Source organism: Capricornis sumatraensis, chromosome 7 (assembly GCF_032405125.1).
Source record: "Capricornis sumatraensis isolate serow.1 chromosome 7, serow.2, whole genome shotgun sequence".
NCBI classification, from domain to species: domain Eukaryota; kingdom Metazoa; phylum Chordata; class Mammalia; order Artiodactyla; family Bovidae; genus Capricornis; species Capricornis sumatraensis.
Window position 1 is genome coordinate 45771934 of NC_091075.1, and position 13623 is coordinate 45785556.

Consider the following 13623-nt stretch of genomic DNA (forward strand, 5'->3'; position numbering starts at 1 on the left):
ATCTATTTCTCTATGGAGAAATCTCTATTTCCCATGAGGTATATGCAGGAAATGAATTCATCACCTTCAATAGGCCTTATAAAGATAAGAGAGGTCAGCCTGAGCTCTGATGTCATAGTGCTTCTGTAGAATGTCCCCAGTACACAAGTCTAGAATCCCTGAGCATTCTTACTGCTCCTCCCCAGGCTGAGGTTACTCCCTTAGCCAGCACTTTCTCACCTCTTCTGGGTTCTTGGCATTTCTTCTTCTTCCTTTGTCTCTCTCTCTCGCTCTCATTTTCTGCAAGCTCCAAGTGCTTCCACAAATTATGAATACACTTACTAGTCTCTACCTTCTTTTTAATTTGACTTTATTCCTGCTCTAGTCCTTGGCCCAGTTTTACATGCTTCATTCTCACTGGTATCTTCTCCCCTTGGGAACATCTCCTTGGCATCTCTACCCAAGCTCATTTGCAGTTTTTGAATGCTCTCAGGAAGCAAGGTAAGCTTGGAAGGCAAGCTTTGACATTCAAATCACTCTGGAATATTTATCCCAACTGGGTTCTTATTCCCAAGATGTTTGCTTTTCTTTTCTTGTTAGCAGATGGCTGAAGTGAGGAAAAGGAAGACAGTATGCTTGCCGATCTTCATCTTACAAGGCTGACTCTTTCATGGGAACAGCCTCTGTGTTTACAGACAGAGCCCTAGGGGGTGGCTACCATTGGTGGCTGCTGTGGCAGCTTCAACAGCACCACCACCCAGGGTTCACCTCCACTCTCTTTTCTCCATACCTCCCTCCCCTCTTTACCCAGACCTCAGTTACCAGGAAACAAAAGAAAACCACAATGTTACATAGGTATTTTCATTGATAGAAGAGCTCATTTACTATAGTTGAGCCTATATTTGCACAATTAAGCTCAGTTACTTGCCTCAACTTCTAAACATCCCACACTGTCAAAGCCCAGGAGATGAAATTTGTTCCATGTCCAATCAGTCATTATGTTGGCTCTGTACCAGACACTGCATATGTCCACAGGAAACACCAGTACCTTGATTACCTGTGGCTTGGACCCACCTGTGGCTGACACCAAGGTAAGCTCAATCTGATAAAGCTTAGGATGAGCAAAGAGTTGGCTGTCATTAGGTTCTATGCCTGGTTTCTAGTGTGCCTAGGGATCAACTGAACCTATGAACCCTCTCTCTCCTTACCTAACACCAAAGACAGTGTCAGACCATCAGACTGGCTTTAGCCTTTCTGGTTTTCCCTTCTCATTGCTAACAAGCTAGCCTTTTTTCAACCAGAGAAAACCCTACTCTCAGAACTCTGTGTCAATACAAACCGATCTCTTCATGCATTTAAGACTGTGACACCAAAGTTTATCATATCACACCTGAATCTTTTCATATTCTACTGCTGAAATATTGGAATAGCTGAATTGGCTTGAAGAAAGATCAAGTCAGGTTAATACTAAAAGATACTCTAAATATGATTCTCTGAGTTCTGGATCACCCTTCAAAGGAAACTTATCCAGAACACTTCTGGTATTTTTCAGTAGCTTAAGAGAATATAAGGAGACCTAGGTTCGATCCTGAGTTGGGAAGATCTCCTGGAGAAGGGAATGGCTACCCATTCCAGTATTCTTGCCTGGAGCATTCCATGGACAGAGGAACCTGGCGGGCTACAGTCCATGGGGTTGCAAAGAGTCAGAAATGAGTGAGCAACTAACACTTTCACTAACTAACTTAATACTAACAGAATGTAAGTAGAAATGTTTTAAAACAAATAACCAGGGAACTTCTCTGGTAGCTCAGCAGATAAGAATCTGCTTGCCAGTGCAGGGGATACAGGTTTGATCCCTGGTTCAGGAAGATCCCCCATGCCCCAAAACTGAGCCCATGTACCACAAATACTGAGCCTGCGCTCTGGAGCCCATGAGCCCCAACCTTGAGTCCGAGTGCTGCAACTACTGAAGCTCATGTGCTTAGAGCCTGTGCTTCACAAGAGAAGCCACTGCAAAGAGAGGCCCACACACCACAGCGAAGAGTAGCCCCTACTGTCTGAAACTAGAGAAAGCCCGCACAAAAGCAACCAAACCCAGTGCTGTCAAAAATATTAATTAAATAAATACACATTTTTTAAAAAAGAAAACAAGTAACCACTTTTGTAGTTGAAAATATTAGGAAGCTATGCCTTTCATGGCACATCCTTCTCACTCTGTCCCATGACACAAAGTTGAGAGGAATGAGGCAGGTCATCATGACTCAGGCCAGTAAAATATAATGACTAAACAATTTAAAGGCAGTCACAGGATCCCAGGCGACCAGGGCTCTCAGGGTTAAATGCTTGTGGACTCATTTAAGAGTTTGTTCACAGAGGGTCAGAAGTCTACAATGGATCATGCAAGTCAGAGCTGAGTAATGGTTCACCATGGCCTGGTTAATAGTTAGACAAGCTGTTCACATTTGATTAGGGCTTTCTTTTCCGTTGCTATAACTGTATGATAATTAACTCAACAGAATTACATCTCATATGGGGGAAATATGTACATTTTGAGGTTTCAGGAGTAACAGATCCCACATGCCAAGAAAAAGACTGAAATTATACTGTGGGTCTCTTGCTCAGCCATAAAGATTAAATCGTTAGGCATGTGCCTTGTGAGTTTTTGCCTCTGTAGAAGCTGGTGAGTTTCCTTAGCTCTGACTTCTTCCAAAAGCTCTATGCACAAAAGTACTGTACCCCAGACAGCTGTGGATAGATTAGAATTGCCGAGTGGCAAACAGGATGAACATCTAATGTAATCTGACTTTGGAGTTCAACGTGAGATGGAGCACATGAGGCTTCCCTAAAAGAAAAAAAGCGTCTATTAATGCAGGCACCACCCCCTGATCAGGTGTTTTACATAATGGAAGGAAATTCTTTTAAAGCAGATGGCAAGGTATCCAAGTGAGTGTCCAAATTAAGTCATTTATAAATTGGCCATACTGATAACCATGGAGATCTTTTCCCTCCTCTGACCGCCTATAAACTTATCTCTATCACACACTGCAGCTAATAATCATTTACTGTCTCATGGTTATGCTAATTTCTAGAGTTGCTTGCATCTTTAAAGAGAGAGAAGACATTTTAGACCAGACACTCGCCTTTCTTTTCTCCAAATCTTGCTAGTTAAGTGCTAGTCCATGGTCTCTGCCTAATACATGGGATGAGCCACCCTTTAAGCCTCTCTGTCCATGTCATTTTTTTCTAAGAAGCCATCCTTGACCATCAGTATTGAGTAAGTTGTCTCTACTCTGTGTTTCTAGAGCTTCCTGGACTTAATTTTATAAAAAATAGGATTCCTATCTTAAAATTATTTTTGTGCTGGTCTACAGTTTGTTTTCAGCAAGAGTTTTGAGTGAATAAATGACCTAACATTTACCTTTCTCCTTTAGCAAACAAGAAGAATCACACATGGATCCTTGATAAACAAGGTGTATCTACCAATTTATTTCCTGGCTAAAACCTGGTATTATTCTCCCACCAAATTCCAATAGTCTTATCACATTAGGATTTAGAAAGTTAAACATACTAAGGATGTCAGTAATGAGCTGTCAAAATGTGGGGAGGAGTGGACAAGGTGGAGAGAAAAGGATTCTAAGATTTCTGAAAGGCCAGTGCAATATTGCTTGATAAGGCAGATAGCAAGTTACCACCCTTAGCTCTTGTCTGTGCCAACAGAGTCACTTTTTCCAGGGACCTTGAGATCTTAGACTCACATAGGATTGACTGTAGTATAGGGTGGGTTTTCCTATTCTTTGTCTACCAGATAATTCTAGGAACCTAATATCTTTAAAAGACACTCCTTGGAAGGAAAGTTATGACCAACTTAGAAAGCATATTCAAAAGCAGAGACATTACTTTGCCAACAAAGGTCTGTCTAGTCAAGGCTATGGTTTTTCCAATGGTCATGTATGGATGTGAGAGTTGGACCGTGAAAAAAGCTGAGCGCTGAAGAATTGATGCTTTTGAACTGTGGTATTGGAGAAGACTCTTGAGAGTCCCTTGGACTGCAAGGAGATCCAACCAGTCCATCCTAAAGGAGATCAGTCCTGGATGTTCACTGGAAGGACTGATGCTGAACCTGAAACTTCAATACTTTGGCCACCTCATGCTAAGAGTTGACTCATTGGAAAAGACCCTGATGCTGGGGGGGATTGGGGGAAGGAGGAGAAGGGGATGACACAGGATGAGATGGCTCGATGGCATCACCAACTCGATGGACGTGAGTTTGGGTAAATTCCGGGAGTTGGTGATGGACAGGGAGGGCTGGTGTGCTGCAGTTCATGGGGTCACAAAGAGTCGGACATGACTGAGCGACTGAACTGAACTGAAGATCTTTAACTGAAATCCTTAATTTTTGAGTAGATGAATGTTCTAGAAACAGTGATGGTATTTCCTATTCTGCTTTCCTCTCACACATTGAATTTTTCCTCTCTCTTATCCATTTCCATTTCATCAACGGAGTTCTTTTTCTCTTTGGTCCAAATTTGGGTTTCCTCTCTATTCCTGTCTCCCTAGAATAACAGATTGAAATTTTGGACATATGCTTTATGGAAAAGCAACCTAATCCAACACAGGTGTAGAGTTCATTATATTGTTCATCTTATCAGGTCCATTTTTTTCTGATTCTATGCATCCTAGAAAATGCAGAGAAGAGTATTCACCACAGATTCCCTATTCCTAACACAACTCCATTCCTGAAAGTGTTTGGCACAGTCAGCACTAGGGTTCTTCCTTTCCAGCCTGGCCATCAACCATGTTGCCCAAGGACACCATCTTGCCTCTCCTGCACCCACATGTAGAACTACTTATTTATGTTATCCTTCCAAGGAAAACTGTCAATGCATCAAATGACAACATTTGGGAGTTCAAACCTTGCAAACTCCTAGAACAAGTTCCCACTTGACTCCTGTTTCCTGGTGGAGGGTCTAGTCTGATACATACAAAAATAATTTGCAAGGAGGTATACTACCTGCAATCCCCTTGAGCAACTTGATTCTTCTATTTCTGCATTATCATCCACTCTTCACCCACCTGGAGAATTCTAAATAACTCATTGAAGGGAGTACCATCATCTACATACCTACAGAAATAATATCTCACTAAACCACCTAGCAGTACAGTTACTAAAACACGCAATATGCCTGTACATTACTTTTTTGTAGATATATTGTGTTTAGAGACACTATGGCAGTGATACTTGCAATCAGTCTATTAATTTAAAGAACTGTAAGTGTTAAACACATGATTGCCTGTAATAGTAGCCATTACACTCACTACATACACATTAATATTTCTGTCTCCTTAAAATCAGGAGACAGTTGAAATCAGAGACAATGTGTCTTTAAATATTTTTTCATTTCCTTCACCCAATATAGTGTCTGATGCTCAGTTAGCCCTCAGTAAGGGTTTGAATAATTAGCAAATGAGTACCTGAATTAATTAATTGTCTGATGTAAAACAACTTTGCTTTCCATTTGTTGTTCATTCACTCAGCCCTGTCTGACTCTTTGCAACCCCATGGACTGTATGTAGCACACCAGGCTTCCCTGTCCTTCACCATCTCCCAAAATTTGCTCAGACTCATGTCTATTGAGTAGGTGATGCCATCCAACCATCTCATCTTCTGTTGTCCCCTTCTTCTGCCCTCAATCTTTCCCAGCATCAGAGTCTTTACAATATGAGTCAGCTCTTCACATCAGGTGGCCAAAGTATTGGAGCTTAAGCTTCATCATCAGTCCTTCCAATGAATATTCAGGTTTATTTCTTTTAGGATTGACTCTTTTGATCTCTTTGCCATCCAAAGGACTCTCAAGAGTCTTCTCCAACACCTCAAACAAATATTTAACCTCTAGGGATATTGACAAGAGCCAATTGGGTCACTTATGCAGAACTGAAGGTTTTAAATGGACAGAAATGACCACATAAAAATTTGGCTCAGTAGGAACCAAGGCCTGTAACCTCATGGCCATGTAGGAAGGTCTCATTCTCAGCAAGGAACACCCAATACCCACTAGCAGAGCAATGGATTTATATGAAGCCCCTGTAGATAATAGAGAGTGTGAGGAGTAGTAAGCCCTCTCTGAGTTGGTGCAAAATCAGCTCAGGTGTGATTGGACCCATGAATAGGGCCATCTGTGGACTAAACTGGGAGAGCAGAGGCAGGCTAACAGAGACCAAGGCTAGCACAAAGCATCTGTGTCTAACGGATGACCATGGCCTTGGGGTGGAGGTTTGTAGCTAAACTTGAACGAAAGAAAATCCTGTGTTGGCAGACCCTCTTCATATGATGAACACTCTGGGCATCCATCAAACTCAAATCATGCTCAAAGTGAAATCAGGTTTGCATGACCAACAATAGTGTATCAATCAAGATGTACATCCTAGCCCAGAATGTAGTGAGAAATCAGAATTACCAGATAGCGACAAATGCCTACAGCAATATGCCATACAAGGCCCAAGAAAGGAGATTTTGAGAAAAATATCACAGAAAAACAGGGTTATGGGCATACATCATGCCTTGGGGTTAAGCTGTCCTTAAGAGACTGTCCTCAAATGTGTTCTTCCTAGTATTAAACTGTGAGAAGCTCCAGGGTGGGGAGTGGGGGCGGGGGGTGGGGGGAATTGTTTTTGTGCTCAAGTAACTAAGAAATGCTATAGTCCTTTTAAGAGTGTTTTCATGTAATATTAGCATATTAATGACATGAGAAATCTTGTTAAAAAGCATTCTTATATTTATTTAATCTAATACATCCCAATCTTCTGGGGCCCCAATTTTATTTTCATAGTTCTTAATATTCTATGAAATAACTGAGAATTCTGGTCCAAGACCACTCATATTAAAAAACATGCTTTTTATTTCCTCATTTAAATAAGAGATGTCAATGATATGAGATCAAGATATAAGGATCAAGCAAGATGAAGAATGTTAAGCACCATAAAAGCAACTGATCTGCTACATTGGTATTTGGAAACAACAGAAGAAAACACAAAGAGCCATCAAGAATAATGGTAGCCAAGAATAATATTATATAGTCAATATATCACAGCAATATTAGAACTAATGCTGTTTGGATTATATTAGCTATATATTATGCAGGGCTTCCTAAGCAGGGCAGTGGTAAAGAATCCACCTGCCGATGCAGGAGATGCAAGGGATGTGAGTTCAATCCCTGGGTCGGGAAGATCCCCCGGAAGAGGAAATGGCAACCCACTCCAGCATTCTTGTCTGGAAAATTCCATGGACTGAGGAACCTGGTGGGATATAGTTCATGGGGTTGCAGAGTCAGACGTGACTGAGCGCACACACACACACACACACACACACACATATTTTGCTATATCTGTATTTAAGAATGTCTTAAGCACATCCTACTAAGGTTTTATATTACAAAAAGAGTATGAACCATTTCTTGTTCCCTCCTCGTATCAAATATGTCTGATCATTACCAATTCTCAGTTCAAAAGATCTCTTTCTCTGTGGTTATCCAACTCCTTTTCTGTTTTCAAAAGCAGTGCCACTTTGAGAGGAATTCGGAAAATAAAATGCTTATCCCTTTTCTTTCCTTCATGTCTTCAATGAGTGGGAAGAATCAGGTCAAACAGAAAAATCTTGAAACTGAAATTTAGAGAAGAATAAAAACAGGAAAGATTCCCCCCACCCATCACATCCCAACTAGACATCTCAGTGACAAGGTCATCCAGACCTTGCACAAGGCTGAGTTCTAGAAATTCGAATGTTGAATTTTCAATAGGCCCAAACTTCTCCCCAGAACTTGACTCTTATACTCACTTGTCTGTTTCACATCTCCAATTAGATGTCAAAATACATTTTTTTTTTTAAACACAATTCTTGATTGAACCTCCTGCTGCCTCCAGGCTACCAGACTGCTTCTCCCATTGTCATTCAGCAAATACAGTAAGCAGCAACCCAAGTCCATCATTGCTCAACCAGAAGCCATGATGTTATCTTCGACGTCTCTCTTTCTCTCACACATCACTTTCAGTTCTTTAACCAAGTCTGTCAGTTCTGTCTTCAAAATGTATTCTCTCAACTTACATGATAGCCACCACCATGTCTTACCTGGATTACTACACTCTCCTTCTAACATACCCCTGCTTCTATCCTGTGATCCTTCTCATATGTTCATCTTCTCATGCGAGCCCTCCAGCCACTTCCCAGCTCACTCCTGCTATGATCCAAAGTCCTTATCATGGCCCCCAAAGGCCTGCATTCTCTAGACTCTCACCCCATCTCGACACATCTCCGATTTCCTTCCCATTCTTTCTACTGTTCATTCTCTTATCTCTAGGCTTCTCTGATGGCTCAGACAGTAAAGAATTCACCTGCAGTGCAGGAGCTGCAGGAGACATGGGTTCGTTCCCTGGATCAGGAAGATCCCTTGGGGAAGGAAATGGCAACCCACTCCAATAATCTTGCCTGGAGAATTCCATGAACAGAGGAGACTGGCAGGCTACAGTCCATAGGGTCGCCAAGAATGGGACATGACTGAGCACATGAGTACATACACTTGACTCTGGCCTTCTTGCTTTACCTAGAACACTCAGGAATGGTCCCACTTCTTAGAACTGTTGTGAGGATTAAATGGTTGATATATATATACATACACATATGTCTGTGTGTGTGTATATAAAGTACTTAAGAATTGCATCTTACTCATAGTACCTCTGAATCTGAATTAATGTGGCATCACCACTGTTTAAAGCCCCTATGTATTTCTTTTTACTTTATCTTTTTTACTACATCATGTGTCATGGGTAGTGTTTTATGGAGAGCCTTCAGAAATGCCCCCACCACAGAACATTTCTTCCAAAATTCCCTCTGTCCAAATATCCTTCTCCCAGAAAGCTACACGGTCCTCAGCCTCACTGCCTTAATGTCTCTACTGAACTTATCTTATTCCTAAGTCTCTAACGATCACACTATGTAAAGCAGCACTCACAGCACATGAAATATAAAGATGGAAAAACAGAAAGTCAGAGGACTCCAAATAGTTCTGACATAAAGTTAATTGAGACAAAAGGCATAATTGCGACTTACAACTCTAGGAGTTTTACCTGAATTGATCACTTAATTCTCACATTGGTTTTGTGAATAGATAATATTATTAAATCCATTTTTTTAGAGGAGAAATTTAAGACACATAGAATTTACTCACCTGTTCAAGACCACACAACTAAAATAATATTAATATGTGATGAAGCTAGGATTTGAACCCATGCATTAGAGTTCCAGAAAAACATCTATTTCTGCTTTATTGACTATGCCAAAGCCTTTGACTGTGTGGATCACAATAAACTGTGGAAAATTCTGAAAGAGATGGGAATATCAGACCACCTGACCTGCCTCTTGAGAAACCTATATGCAGGTCAGGAAGCAACAGTTAAAACTGGACATGGAACAACAGACTGGTTCCAAATAGGAAAAGGAGTACATCAAGGCTGTATATTGTCACCCTGCTTATTTAACTTCTATGCAGAGTACATCATGAGAGATGCTGGGCTGGAAGAAACACAAGCTGGAATCAAGATTGCCGGGAGAAATATCAATCACCTCAGATATGCAGATGACACCACCCTTATGGCAGAAAGTGAAGAGGAGCTAAAAAGCCTCTTGATGAAAGTGAAAGAGGAGAGTGAAAAAGTTGGCTAAAAGCTCAACATTCAGAAAACAAATATCATGGCATCTGATCCCATCACTTCATGGCAGATAGATGGGGAAACAATGGAAACAGTGTCAGGCTTTATTTTGGGGGGCTCCAAAATCACTGCAGATGGTGACTGCAGCCATGAAATTAAAAGACGCTTACTCCTTGGAAGAAAAGTTATGACCAACCTAGATAGCATATTGAAAAGCAGAGATATTACTTTGCCAACAAAGGTCCATCTAGTCAAGGCTATGGTTTTCCAGTGGTCATGTATGGATTAGTTGGACTGTGAAGAAGGCTGAGCACTGAAGAATTGATGCTTTTGAACTGTGGTGTTGGAGAAGACTCTTGAGAGTCCCTTGGACTGCAAGGAGATCCAACCAGTCCATCCTAAAGGAGATCAGTCCTGGGTGTTCATTGGAAGGACTGATGCTGAAGCTGAAACTCTGATACCTTGGCCACCTGATGAGAAGAGTTGACACATTGGAAAAGACTCTGATGCTGGGAGGGATTGGGGGCAGGAGGAGAAGGGGACAACCGAGGATGAGATGGCTGGATGGCATCACCAACTCAATGGACCTGAGTTTGAGTGAAGTCCAGGAGATGGTGATGGACAGGGAGGCCTGGCGTGCTGCAATTCATGGGGTCGCAAAGAGTCGGACACGACTGAGCAACTGAACTGAACTGAACTGAACTGATATCTATACACATTTCTTGCTGATCTTTCCATTTTACTCTCCAGGTGTGTGCTCAGTTGTTCAGTCTTGTCCAACCTTTTGCAGCTCCATGGATTGTAGCCCACCAGGTTTCTCTGTCTGTGGAATTTTCCAGGCAAGAATACTGGAGCAAGTTGTCATTTCCTTCTCCAGGGGATTTTCCTGACCCCGGGTTGAACCCATGTCTCTTGCATCTCCTGCATCGGCAGGCAAATTCTTTACCCCTGTGCTACCTGGGAAGCCCCTTTAGTGTCCATAGAGCCCATCATTGACTGGTTCAGCAATGTTTTGTGTGTAATGAATGGGAAAAGATACAGGTAAGAAATTAATTTGGAGAAGTATCCAGGGTTCAAACTGCATGCTGCTTGATAGGTGTTGTCCAAAGAGATAGGAAACCATTGGAGTGATATGACCACATTTGCATTTAGATGGAGCACTCTGGTTGTTTATTGGAAAGTGGGCTACATATGAGGTGATAGGAAAGCTGGAGGGTCAGTTAGGAGCCTATTGCCAAGACTTAGTTTACAGGAACCATAATAGTTTGCTCCCTTGAACTAAGATGCCTATGGTGGAATTGATGAGAACTGATCAGAACCATAATGCATTCTGAGGGAAAACTTATAGAACTTACTGGTGGATGAAACATATGTCCCTCACATTTTTAAGCTGTCCCACTTTATTGTATAATATGAGCTGTTGCTGTTGTTCAGTTGCCCAATCATGTCCAAATCTTTGTGACCCCATGGACTGCAGCATGCCAGGCCTCCCTATCCCTCACCATCTCCCAGAGTTTGCCCAAGTTCATGTTCATTGCATCGGTGATTCTGTCCAGCTGTCTCATCCTCCAATGCCCTCTTCTCCTCTGCCCTCAACCTTTCCCAGCATCAGGGGTTTCTCCAATGAGTCATCTGTTCATATTAGATGCTCAAAATACTGGAGCTTCAGCTTCAGCATCATCCTTTCAGGGAATATTCAGGGTTTATCTCCTTTAAGACTGACTGGTTTGATCTCCTTGCTGTCCAGGGGACTTCCAGGAGTCTTCAATATGATACTCCATTGTTATTTAGCCATTCTCATATTGAGGGCACCTCCTTGCCTTTTTAAAACGACAGAGTATGTTAGAATGTTTGTCCCTACTCATAGTTATTTACACATGTATGATTGTTTCTTTAGGGCTATGAAGTGCAATTTCTGGATCATAGAGCCCATGGAAGTCTAATCTTAACAGATACTGATAAAAACACCTGTAAATCATGTGTACCGATCAGCCTGTGCCATTTGATAGTCCCTTATTCCTCTCCTTAAAACATGTTGACAAGGTGATTTCAATGTGACACTGAAAACAGGCCCGCTCCCTGTTTCCCAGTCTGCAGCAGGTTATGCTGAGTCTCAGCCTTACCTACAAACCAGTGATAAGATGGTCCTCATTACATCACTGGCCTCCCCTGTATTCAACTGTCTAACCTGGGTAAAGTTCAGAAATCACAGAGACAGCAGAGGTGTGTTGCCTTTACAAGGAAGTTGTAACTGCTGCATTTCGCTACCCTTGTAAATACCTGGATACACGAAGAGCCTTCCCAAGTCAGCTATTTCCTTGTTGAGAAAGTGTCTTTTCACAGCCCTGGCACAGGTCAGGGAGTGCCTACAGAGGCTCTTAAGAACAGGTTGCCCTGTAATTAACTGACTTTCTACAATACAGTAGTAAGGCACGTGTTTCCTCCAACCCTGACTATCCTCTAGTACCTAGGTGCTTGTTGACCTATAAGTTGAGGGCTTTGAAGGAAAAGAGATAACTGTGCCCAATAATCTTTCTTACTAAAGTTTCATAAACCTCTGCTATCTAGCACACTCACTCAGAGATTGCCTATCACAACAGACTGTAGACTTTCTGATAAACAGTGCTTTGGAGACTTTCTAAACTTTCCTTCATTAACTCTTTCCAACTCACATGCCTGGGAGCCAGGCAGGAAAGGACATATTATTCTAAGTTTACTTAAGGTCAGCCTGAGGAATGGAAAGGTTAATTGACTTGGCCAAGGTCATAAAATAAGCTGTAAAGAGGGTTAAAAACAGAATTCACATCTCTGGAAATGTTTCCAGTCTAGTGCGGGAAATGTTAAAGTTTATTTCTCTAACTCTGCATGGTTCCTTTCTACAATTTTACCCCCAAGAGCAATTCTGTCTTTCTAATTATTCTCAGTTATGTTTTCAAATCATGGCAGATACAGAAAACGGCAGCATTTATATGAGTCATTAGAGTAAATAGACGAAGATGTCTGTGGTCCCCGATGACCAGCTTGGAGCCCCAGGTCCTGCTAGACTGTTGAAGAGTGAAGGCATCAGAATCTTTTGCAACTATAATAATCCATTTGGGTCAAACCAATGAGGAAACCTACAACATTCCTATAAATTTCAGCTTCATATAAAGAACAACTTTGCTCTGCCTAGGGAAAGATGTAAAATTATGGAAGGACCTGGAGAATTGGGATTTCGTGTATGCTGGGGATCCTGTAGGTCTGAGGTTCATAATGGTTCATCACTGGAGCTGTAGGAGGCCCAGGGTTTGGAAAAGGGAGCTAAGAGCTAGGTCAATCCCAGAGAAGAGAACAGGAGCCTTAGGAGCACAGGAATGGCAATGAGACAGAAAGCAGACACCTGAAAATTTCCTAGGAATTGATGACTGTCTATGGATGTCTTTAAGAAGGTTAGCCTTCTAAAACTTTTCTCTAATGCTCCTTTCCCTATATTTAACATATCATCTCAAATCTTATGTAGTTATTTTTTCAAACACAAAAATTTGTTCACATTTTTTGTGAAAGTTTTAACAATTTCTTATTTAGCATAAGAAAATGTCCAGACTCATTACCTGGGCGTACAAGATCCTTCACAACAAGAGCCCAAGAACAAGCCACCAGATTTCTCTCTCTCTGCTGCCCAGTCCAAAACTAGATCTTCCAGTCATGCAGAAGAATTATCCTTCTTTTCCAAACTGAGCTTTTCAATATCTTATGGATAGTCTTTTCTTTTTCCTCTACCTTTTTCCCTGCCTGACAAACTCCTCTAATATCCTACTTAAATGTTACTTCCTCTGTAAAAATTTCCCCCAATCTACTAAGCATATGTAATCCACAGGGTCGCAAAGGGTCTGTGGGGTCCATGGAATAGAACAGAGTTAGACATAACTGAGTAACTGAATTGAACTGAACTAGCCATATGAATTT